Below are 11,995 nucleotides of genomic sequence, written 5' to 3' on the forward strand. Positions count from 1 at the left end.
TCATTTTACGTTCCTGCCAAAAAGGCGCAGAGTTTCCAGTTTCTTTTTCTTTTCTTTTTTTTTTTTTTTTAAGTTCATGTATTTATTTTGAGAGAGAGAGAGACAGAGAGAGTGTGAGCGGGCTGTCAGCACAGAGCCTGATGCCGGGCTCGAACTCACCAACTGTGAGATCGTGACCCGAGCTGAAACCAAGAGTTGGACGCTTAACTGACTGAGCCACCCAGGTGCCCCAGCGTTTCCCGTTTCTTTACATCCTTGTCAACCTTTGCTATTTTCTGGGTTGGATTTTTGGTTTTCGATAGCAGCGGTACCCACGGTGTGAGGTGGAGAGTGTCTACACTTTCATGTAACTTTTGTTCTCAACTGGACAGCCTTCTGATGATATTTTTACCCACGCGAGAATGAATCAGAATATTTCTTCAATCCGCCTTTTAGCGCTTGGCTATGATGCTACTGTTCTATTGTGACGTGAAAAAGAGACAGGCAGATCCGAGCCGAAAGACACAGTCAGGTGCCTGTAGCAGGAGAAAATGGGCAAGAAGCAAGCAGGGCACATCCTCAGAGGGGCAAGGGAAGTTCAGGGCAAGTGTGGACGAGGCCCTGCTGAGCTGGTGAACGCTTCATGGTAGACTGGTCAAATTACATCCCTCGGACTCAGATAGATCCTCATTAAAGGCCTGCGCCTCAGAGACGTTCTGGCCGACCGAGGCGCATCATTACGGAGACCGGGCATGATAACAGTAATTTTAAATGAAGTTAAAAGAGCGGTCTAAATTAAAACAGGTACTCATGTTTCAACTTCTCTCAAGAAGAGTCTCTATGGGACGAAGAAAATTCACTGAAGGCCTAATGAGCAAAGCGATCTTTCGAAGGGGAACTTTACCAGCCCTGACGAGCAAGGCTTAGAGACGTGTGTAGCTCATCCCGTGGCCCTACGGGTCCGGTTGTTTTCTTCGAAGTCACTTGAGCACAGAACGATCTGCAGCGGCAGCTTGGTCCACCCTGGGACTCCATCATGTTCTGTGAGGGCTTTTCATCAAATGCTACCTGTTATTTAGTTAATAAATAAATTAACATTTATTTATTTTTTTGAGAGACAGCGTGAGCAGGGAAAGGACAGAGAGGGAGGGAATCACAGATTCCGAAGCAGGCTCCAGGCTCCGAGCCGTCAGCACAGAGCCTGACGCGCGGCTCGAGCCCACGAACCGTGAGATCATGGCCTGAGCCGAAGTCGGACGCTCAACTGACGGAGCCACCCAGGCGCCCCTGCTTCGCCGCTGTCTTGCACACACTCTGTAGCCATCAGGGTGCCAGTGGGCTCCTTGGGAGAAAGGGAGGGGTCGTTTTCTTGCCGCACTTTATTTATTTATATATATATATATTTTTTAGCGTTTATTTATTTTGAGAGAGACAGAGATAGCGCGAGTGGAGGAGGGGCAGAGAGAGAGGGAGACAGAGAATCCCAAGCAGGCTCCGCACTGTCAGCACGGAGCCCGACGTGGGGCTCGAGCTCACCAAACCTGTGAGATCATGACCGGAGCTGAAACCAAGAGTCAGACGCTTAACCAACGGAGCCACCCAGGCGCCCCTCTTGCTGCATTTTATAACACCCAACAGAGGAAACGCCCCGCAGAGGTGTGGGAGTTTGGCTGACTCGTGGTAAAAAATAAACACAGTTTCCTGTTTGCCTTTTATTTTCATTCCTAAGTGGTGAGAGGTTGCTGGCGCTTCCTGCCAGGACTCGCATTTGACGCAGGCAAAGGAGGTGTCATTTGGGGACCAACAAATATCCATACGTGCAAGCTTCCCAAAATCTTCACCTCTCACTCATTGGTGTTGTTCCTTAAAGGGTCCCCGAGTGTCTTAAATTGGCCTAAATCATTACGTTACTTGGAGGGTTGAAAGACTGACACCTCGAAGCCTTATAATTTTCTCGTGCGTCTGCTCAGTTTGAAGCAACGCCAAGTCCAGAGAATATTCAGCTGTCCGTCCATCCGTCTCCATCCACCCATCCGCCCACCCTCCGTCCCTTCTTTAGTTGCCTCTGTACTCCCAACTAATTTTATACAATCTAAGATGGATCTCCTATGGTCTTGTGGCATTTAGTAACTCCAGGTGTAGACACGACCTTTCCCAGGGAGACTGGAGGGAGTGGAGGGAGAACATCCAATACTTGAAGAATTACCTGAAAAAATTTTCATCAGCGTGTAGCCCAAAAGGCCAGGAACCCAACAGGTGTACAATATATTCGTGTTCAAACTGAATGAGAGCCGGGAACTGATCTGCCCCACCCGGCGGGGAAAGCCTTCTGAACCAAGCCCTCCTCGGGTTTCCCTGCAAGATGGCGGCAGGATGGCTCTTCGCAGACTGATGGGTGGAACTGCCTCAGTTACTCAAAACACACGGTGCTTCTTCAGGGCAATGCCTGCCAGGTGCAGGGGAGTCTGCTGACAGTCACTTTTCGTTCCTGGGGCTGGCAAACCTCCTGTCTGCCCTCTGTCACAGGCACGTTCGCCTCTGAGTCACCTTGTGCGTTCATTAGCAGTGTGGCCAGTCCCTGGTTCCAGCTGTCGTGCTAGTGCAGACCCGCACTCGATGTTCAAAGCCTGGGTACCATGTTTCATTTCCCTTCCTGCACTCCTTTGCCAGACACAGTTCACATTTGTGCCTCAGAAAAATCTTTCTTTTAAGACTTTTTAATTTTTTTAAAGTTTATTTATTTTGAGAGAGAGACAGAGAGACAGAGAACGCTAGCTGGGGATGGGCAGAGAGAGAGAGGGAGAGAGAGAATCCCAAGCCACTCCACGTTGTCAGTGCGGAGCCCGACGCGGGGCTCGGTCTCGTGGACCGGAGATCACGACCTGAGCCGAAATCAAGAGTCGGATGCTTAACCGACTGAGCCATCCGGGCGGCCCTCAGAAAAATAGGAGAAGAAAGAAAAGAAAAATCTTTCTGATGAATCAGTGGCTCTAGGGGTATTATAAGTGTAGTGCAGAGATGGTGAGTGTAAAACCAAGATAGTGGAGGGGGGCTGGAGACGAGGGACGTAATTAGTTTGAAAGATGCTTAGAAGGTTGGAATAGTAGGTGGGCGACACACACACACACACACACACGCGCGCGCACACACACGCACACACACAGATGTTAAGATTGACCCTGAGACTACCAGTTCCAACAGCTTGGCAACCTTATTAACTGATCTGGGGAATGTGGGAAGGAATAAAGACGTTGGAGGGAGTGTGATGCTTTGGGCAGGGACACGCTGAACGAGAAACACCCAGGCAATTCTGGAACCCAGGGGGAGAGGCGGGGAGGTACAAAGGGTGTCGTTTCAGGGCTATAGAACTCTCTGCACTTGACACACAGACCCACAAATGGAAGGTAAAGTGAGAAGCTTTATCTTCTTGAGCATTAGATCGGCTTGGGGTCGGGTCTCTCACGGTGACTTACTAACAGCCTGACTAACCCCCAGCTCCTGGCCTGCTGGCACGTCTGAAGGATGAAGGATATTAACATCAACCGGTAGTGTTGATATATGGACCTACTGTGCGGTGGTGATGTGCGGAGGCCCGGGAGACCCTGTGCCAACAGTAATCACCATGGTGCAGGGTTCTAAAAAGACCATACTAAGCACTCAAGTGGGCTCTCAGCAGATTGAGTTATTCCCAAAACTCTCAATTAAAAAAAAAAAAAATCCGGAAGATCATTCTGGCTCCGGAGCTAGGCGCAGGGTTTCATCATTGCTTCCCAAAGCCCCATTTCCTCACCTTCGTTATTCCTTGCGGAAGGCTGCAGATTCCCAAGGACACCGGGGCCTGAGATTCAGCTTGCGTGTTCCCTTTCCTGGTACTCCAGAAAAAAAAAAAATGTTGGAAAAAAACCCCAAAGCCTGCTGTCCACACAGCAGCCCTCAGCGATGACTGCAATTGTTCAATTACATGGCTATTCACGAAGTGAAGATTATAGGCTTCCGGAGCTGAAGGCTCTGTGGCTCAACCAGATAAAACTAAATAAAAAAGAAACATGCAAACGTTGGACGTTTTCTGAGCATATGGCCGCGGTTACTTCTCGTCAGCAAGAAATAGGGACAAAACAAAACGAAGCCCTCAGGACAAAACAAAACGAAACCCTCACGGTTTCGTTTTGTTTTGTTTTGCCTCTCAAGGATGTGGATAATCTGGGACCCAGGGGTGCTTATAAGGAGCGGCCTTGTTTGAAAGTACCCGGTATCGGGGCGCCCGGGTGGCTCAGCCGATTCGGCATCTGACTCTTGATTCCGGCTCAGGTCATGGATCTCACGGTTTGGGAGATCGGGCGCCATGCCGCCCGTGCGGAGGTGTGGAGACTGCTTGGGATTCTCTCTCTCCCTCTCTCTCTCTCTCTGCCCCTCCTCTTCGCTCGCTCTCTCTTGCGCGCGCACGTGCTTTCTCAAAATAAATAAAGACACATAGAAAAGTGAAAAGACAAGACGAGCGACAAAAGGAAATACCTGACGTTAATAAAAGGATAAAAGGGTGGGTTATTCGCCATTTTTATATGGGCCCTGTTTGGGTAGTCGCTGTTAGATCTGTGTTTGGGGCCCTGGAGTTCAGTCTTGCATACAGAGGGTGTATGGAGGTCTCCGGGCCAGTCTGGGCAAATACACACGTTCTAGCAAACAGCACCACCGTTCTCCCAGCTGCTGAAGCCAGAAGCCTGGCAGGTATTTTTGAACCCTTTCGCTCCCTCACCTGTGACATTTACTGGTACATCAGGTGTTGCCGGTGGACCCCAGACTGGGCCTCCGACCTGTGGCATTGGTCTCCTAACTAGAATCTCTTGTCTCTGAGGCTCTGACTAGGGGCATCTGTTTATTTATTTATTTTTTTAGTGTTTGTTTATTTTCGAGAGAGAGAGGGGGAGCTCGGGTAGGAGGGGTAGAGAGAGAGGGAGACAGAGGATCCAAAGGAGGCTCCGTGCTGTCAGTCGACAGCCGGATACGGGGCTTGAACTCACGAAGCATGAGATGGTGACCCGAGCTGAAGTCGGACGCTTAACCGACTGAGCCACCCGGGTGCCCGAGGGTCATCGTTTTATTTATTTATTTATTTATTTATTTTTTTTTTTTTTATTTAATTTTTTTTTTCAACGTTTATTTATTTTTGGGACAGAGAGAGACAGAGCATGAACGGGGGAGGGGCAGAGAGAGAGAGGGAGACACAGAATCGGAAACAGGCTCCAGGCTCTGAGCCATCAGCCCAGAGCCTGACGCGGGGCTCGAACTCACGGACCACGAGATCGTGACCTGGCTGAAGTCGGACGCTTAACCGACTGCGCCACCCAGGCGCCCCAAGGGTCATCGTTTTAATAGGCAAAATACCGTGGGTCTCTCGTGGTTGAAACCCTTCAGTGGGTGCCCACTGCCCTTGAGGTGCAGTCGAGCCTTGGCCGTGGCTTCTGAGGCCCCTCCTGGCACCTGGCGCCTCTTCCCCCTTGCCTGTCTCCCACACCAGCCCCAGGGGGCCCCTTCCAGTTTCTGGAAAGCGTCGTGTTCGCTCACCATTAGAACCTCATACAAGCTGTTCCCGTGCCTGGAAGATGCCTCCGCTATGGTGGACTCCTCTCGTCTCAGTTTAAATGTCACTTCTTCAGAGAAGCCTTCCCTGATTTTCCAGGTAAAGTCTAGTCCCGTAGAACTCGGCCTTTCCCGGCGGAGATCTCTCGTGCAGCATTCTTTATGGCGACGACTTGCTGCCCTGTCCTTTGCACTAGGCCCTTTTGTGTGGGGAGTCGAGACCGCATCTGTCTTGTTCCCGGGGGCCCCCCTAAGACCTGTACTGTGCCTGGTACTCCCTCAAACATGTGCCCAACGAGTGAACGTACCAGAGGTACAGACACCTGCCAGCCGACATGACATCATCTCTGTGGAAGAGGCACTCGGGCCCCTGGTCCCCAGGCAGTAGGCATTGCCCAACCCCCCCCCCCCCCCCCCAAGCCGGCTCAAGGCGGGGACAGTCAGAGGAGAGACTAAGTCGGGCCCAGCCACAGTGGTGACTGCCATGTTCTGACCTCAGAGCAAGGCGGTGGGGGTGTAGGCAATGGACTGCATGGGGCCATTGGGAGGGTAGACCAAGGACTCCGTGTGAGCGGGGACACTGTCACGCCCACTGTTAATGCCCAGGGCCTGGCATGTGAGAGCCACTCAGGAGGTCGACGCAGGGTGTCCGCTCAGATTCCTCACTCCCCGGTCGCCTGCCTCCGTCCCTTACCTGTCACGCTCAGGACCCAGACATCTGTGCAGATGTGAACCCCCAGGGCTGGGAGAGGCCCTCTTTCTGGGTTACCAGCTGTGGCCACACACCCTCCCCAGCCCGGGCAGGCCTTGTCCCACAGCTCCACAGACTTCCTCTCCTTCCTGCCACCTGGAAACCCTTGGGAGGGTTTCTGAAGGCACACATCTTTATTCTATCCAGTGACATACTGGAGGTCACAGTGACAAAGCAGATGGAGACGTTTAATGGACAATAAAAAAAAAAAAAATCACCATTTCTGGAGTCTCAAATAAAAAGCTGCCCCGAAACCGAAAGATGGAACCAATCCCATTTATTTGGGAGTTCCCAGTCCTGCTTCCTCCTCGTTAAATAGCCAGCGGCTAGAGCTTTCTCCCAGCCGGCAGTGGTGCCGGCCCAGTCCGTCCCAGTGACTCCCAGGCTCGCGGAGGGGCTGTGGGGAGGGTGGGGGCTCTGCTCCTCTGAGCAGGAGACTTTCTTCACTTTCAGGGAGAAAAGGAAGACGGCAGAGAGAAAGGCAGAGTTCCCAGGTTGGTGCGAGGGAGCGTTTGCAGACTAAGGGCCTGCTGCGTTGGATTTTGCACCCTCGGTCATATCCCTCACCCTCCCTCTTGAATTCATTACAATGTGCACATGCAAACATATGTCCACACACGCCTTCACACACATGCACACACAGTGCACGTGTACAGGCACACATACACACAGGGCACACACATGTGTACACACATGCACACACAGCATGCACACACAGAGCACATGCACATGCTCACATGCACACACAGGGCACACACATGCACACACAGTATACACCCATGCATGCATACACACACAGCGCAGAGGCACACTCGTGCATGCACACACAGCACTCAGGCACATGCACACACAGCACACATGCACAGGCACACATGCACACACACATGGATGCACACACACTGCACACATGCACACACAGAGCACATGCACATGCTCACATGCACACACAGTGTACACACCCATGCACACACAGTGAACACGTAATGCACACATGCACACACAGCGTGCACACACATGCACACACAGCACACGTGCACAGGCACACATCCACACACATGCACACAGCATACACACACTGCACACATGCACAGACAGGGCACACACAGAGCACATCTCACATGCACACACAGGGCACACACATGCACGCATGCACCCAAAGTGCAGAGGCACACTCGTGCATGCACACATAGCACTCAGGCACATACACACACAGTGAACATGCAATGCACACATGCACACACAACATGCACACACATGTACACACAGTGCACATGCACAGGCACACATGCACACACACATGCACACACAGTGTAAATACACATGCATGCATTCACACACAGTGCAGAGGCACACTCATGCATGCACACACAGCACTCAGGCACATGCACACATAGTGAACATACAATGCACACATGCACACACACATGCACACACAGTGTACACACCCATGCATGCATGCACCCAAAGTGCAGAGGCACACTCATGCATGCACACACAGCACTCAGGCACATGCACACACAGTGAACACGCAATGCACACATGCACACACAGTGTAAATACGCACACATGCACACACAGTGCAGAGGCGCACTCGTGCAGGCACACACAACACTCAGGCACATGCACACACAGTGAACATGCAATGCACACATGCACACACAGCATGCACACTCGGTATACATGCACACACGCACACAGCGCATGCACACATAGGGCACACGCACATACAAGCATGCACATATGCACAGTGCACATGCATACACACATGCGTGCACACCTGCACACGAGTCTGGATGTGAGACTTAGAATCAAGCCTTGGAGAAGATATGGAAAAAACAGACAACTACCACTGTGTCCTCATCACGTGCCAGACACTTCCTACACATGGCTGCAGTGAGAGGCTCACCCAGATCTCCCCTTGTCACCCGAGAAAGGCCGAGGGCACGTTGGTCATGAGCTGAGTCGCCGGGTGTCTGAATGGCTGATTCAAGTAACAAGGCAAAAACGAGAGTGAAGTGTTTCCTCACTGCGATGGCGTAAGCAGGGGTCCCAAACTGGAGCCAACGCTGACCCCCCCAGTTCCGTTCTCCCCCACGGAACAGCAGGCGGTGAGTGTCTCACTGCTGAGGGAACCCCAATAAAAGGCCCCAGCATTTTTGCAGACTCTGAGGTCAGAGGGGGAACGGAGAAGAAGACTGGGGATGGAAAAGTACTGGGGGCCGAGTGGGGGTGGGGAAATGTCACGGTTTCACTCCTGGTTCTGCCGGCAGGGGCTCTGAGGAAGAGCTTGTCTACCCAAGGAAGGCCTGGAGTAAAGAGACCCAGGAATGAAGGCGCCAGGCCAGGGACCAAATATGAGAAAAGCACGGGGCCCCAGGGACCTGAGTCTGACTGCAACTCCCCGTCTGTGATCAGGCCTCAAAAACCCCACAAAGGTTTCTAACCAGGAGCCAGACGGCTCAACATCACACGCATCTTGCCCAAGGTCATGGTCTTGAGTGGCAGAGCCTGTCCTTGAACCAGCCTTAAGCTTCTAACCGTGCAGGGAGCTTTCTACCTATTCCCCCGCATTCCTTCAGCTCCTCCACTCACGGAATCGCACACTCCCCGAACCCCAGCGTCTGCCTTGCAAGGTTTTTGCCCGCGGAACCTGCCTGCCCCCCTCGGCTGCCGGGGGGTTGGTGCCCTCGCTTTTACATCTGAGCCCCAGAAGGCAGCAGCCAAAATTGAAAGACGTTGTTATCTACAAGCAGTGACAGATGAATCCATTAGCATTTGTCAGAAAGGCATGGGTTGCTTTATCAAGAGAGCTAAGAAAGGAGCGAAGAACAAATAAACCGCAGGGCAGAATGGGGCGAGAATGTGTGTGCTGGTTCTGAACAAGTGTGGAATATAAATCACGGCTCATCAGGGCTGCTGTGCAAAGGGCAAGCCGGGAGAGCGTGTCCAGGCTGTAGAGGGTGTTCCTCAAACGCCTGTGCGAGAGGAGGCAGGTAGGTGCTGGCACGGTTATCATTTCTTGCAACTTCAGTTTTCCCATCATTAATGACAGTGGACTATTATGGTGGAACAATGGTGTAGATTAAATGAGGTTAGGTCCGCAAAAGCTTTTAACACGGGTGCCTGGAACAAAGTGGTTACTCAGGAGATGCTGGTTGATGCAACCATTATTCCTTCTAGGAATCTTGCCTTGCTCAAATCCCATAGTGGAAGAAAGCTTTGTCTATGCAGATCTTGCTTTGTGTGTTAATGGGTTCCTGCCAAGTTGTCTATAAATCAGATTTATTGTCAGTTACGAATTAAATTGAAGAGCTTTAAAGTTCTTCCTTTAAAGCTTGGGCGCGTGGTCGAAGGGTTGGAAAGCCCCTCTGTGGGTCTCAAGCTTTCTTTGGTTCCCATTGTAACGGTACGGAGCTTTTTCTCTGCTTCGGTCTGGGCGAAAGGCTGCATCTTGTTTAAAAGAAAACATGCCCAGGGTGGGTAGAACATATGTTAGACGCTCAATGGCACCCATACGGAGCTTGCCCTCTCGTATGAAATCTTCTCCCCGAATGAAGCAGCAGGTGGGAGGGAGCGGCTCATGGTTTGAATAAAAGGAGAAAAAGATAGAAGTTTAAACACATAACCTGCCAGGTTGTGCACAAGATGTGCTGGATGGTTTCTTAACACGGGTGGCCAATCAGCCCGCGGGCCGGTGGAGCAGTGATGGGGGCAGCATTAGACAGCTGTCTACCATGGATCCTTCTAGAAAGGGAACTGGGTAAGTTCTTGACTTCCTTTGCTGGTGACTTCATCTCCCAGAAGGTAGAGGAAACCACACGGGGGTCTTCTACTTGGGACTTAAACCAGTAAGGAAGAACTGGCTGGGAATATAAGGGAGAGGCCAGCTTTGGGGGAGAATGAACACCAGCTAAGCAGGGTAGCACGATGGGTAGGGCGTAGATTCTGGAGCATCATCTCCTGGGTCCAGATTCTGCTTCTACTAACCAACCATGTTCTTTTACCCTGCCTCGACTCTGGTTTTCCCTCTTTGTAAGGCGAGGATCATACTAGTGCCTACTTCATAGTGTGGTCGCGGAAAGTGGATATATTGATACACTTAGTACATAGTACTCAATAAATTTTAGCGGTTAGTGTTATTGTTACTTGAGTTCATGTTTGTGATGGAAAATCTAGATGGACATAATCATAGACTCAAGACTTGAAGGCAATTTTAAAAACCTGAGATCAGCGACGTAGATACTTGAGCCAGAAATTATAAAGGGGAACCTGGCTTAAGACAGATCAGCAAGCTTTTCCTGTAAAGGGCCAGATGGTAAATATTTTCTGCTTTGTGGGTCACGGGGCCCCTTTGCAACTAGTCAACTCTACTATTGATTTAGCACAAAAACAGCAGCAGATAATACATAAACAAAAGGGCACATCTGTGTCCAAGAAAACGTTATTTATAAAAACAGGAGGCAGGGCAGATTTGGCCAGAGAACTCTGCATTCCTGAGTCCTTGGCTTATGCAAAATGGGAAACACCGAAATATAAAAGTCTGCCTGTGTAATGTTAAATGTTGTAAGATTAAAGACAAGCAGACAATCAGCCAACATACCTGCAAAGGGAACTGTTTACCCCACGTTGAAAGAGGACATGGTTGCAGATGACATATCCGAAAAGGGTTAGTATCCAAAGTATATAAAGAACTTCTACAACTCAGCACCCCCGAAACAAATAATCCGATATTTAAAAACAGGCAGAAGAAATGAACAGACATTTCTCTACGGAAGACATCCAGATGGACGGCAGATACATGAAAAGATGCTCAACACCTCTCATCGTCAGGGAAATGCAACTCAAAACTACCCTGTGATGTTGCCTCACACCTGTCAGAATGGCTAAAATCGAAAACACAAGAAACAACAAGTGTTGGCGAGGATGCAGAGAAAGAGGAACGCTCGTGCGCTGTTGGTGGGAATGCAAACTGGCGCAGCCACTCTGGAAAAGAGTATGGAAGAAAAATACAAAAATACTACGTCAAAGGGATACATGCACCCCTGGGTTTATGGCAGCATTTTGTGCAATAGCCAAATTATAGGAGCAACCCAAGTGTCCATCCATGGATGAATGGATAAAAGGATATACGTATGATGGAACATTATTCAGCCATAAAAAAAAGAATGAAATCTTGCCATTTTTAACTACACGGATGGATCTAGAAAGTATAATGCTTAGCAAAGTAAGTCAGAGGAAGACAAACACCATATGATTTCACTCCTATGTGGAATTTAAGAAGCAGAAAAAATGAGCAAAGGAAACAAAAAGAGAGAGACAAACCAAGAAACAGACTCTTAGCTATAGAGAATAAACTGGTGGTTATCAGAGGGGAGGCGTGTGGAGAGATGGACGAAACAAGTGATGGGGATGAAGGAGGGCACTTGTGACAAGCACGGGGCCACGTACGTGACTGTTGAATCACTATATTGTACACCCGGAACTAATACAACACTGTGTGTTAACAATGCTGGAATTTAACATTAAATTAAATTAAATTAAGAAAAGAAATCCTGAGGGAAAAAAAAAAGAGAGGACCTGTGCCCCAAAGAAGAGGAATTATATCTTCTGCATATCACACAGTTCAGAAATATATGAAGGGGGCGCCCGGGTGGCTCAGTCGGTTAAGCGTCCGACCTTGGCTCAGGT

Source organism: Puma concolor, chromosome E1 (genome assembly GCF_028749965.1).
Source record: "Puma concolor isolate L17-30 chromosome E1, mPumCon1.1.hap2, whole genome shotgun sequence".
NCBI lineage: Eukaryota > Metazoa > Chordata > Mammalia > Carnivora > Felidae > Puma > Puma concolor.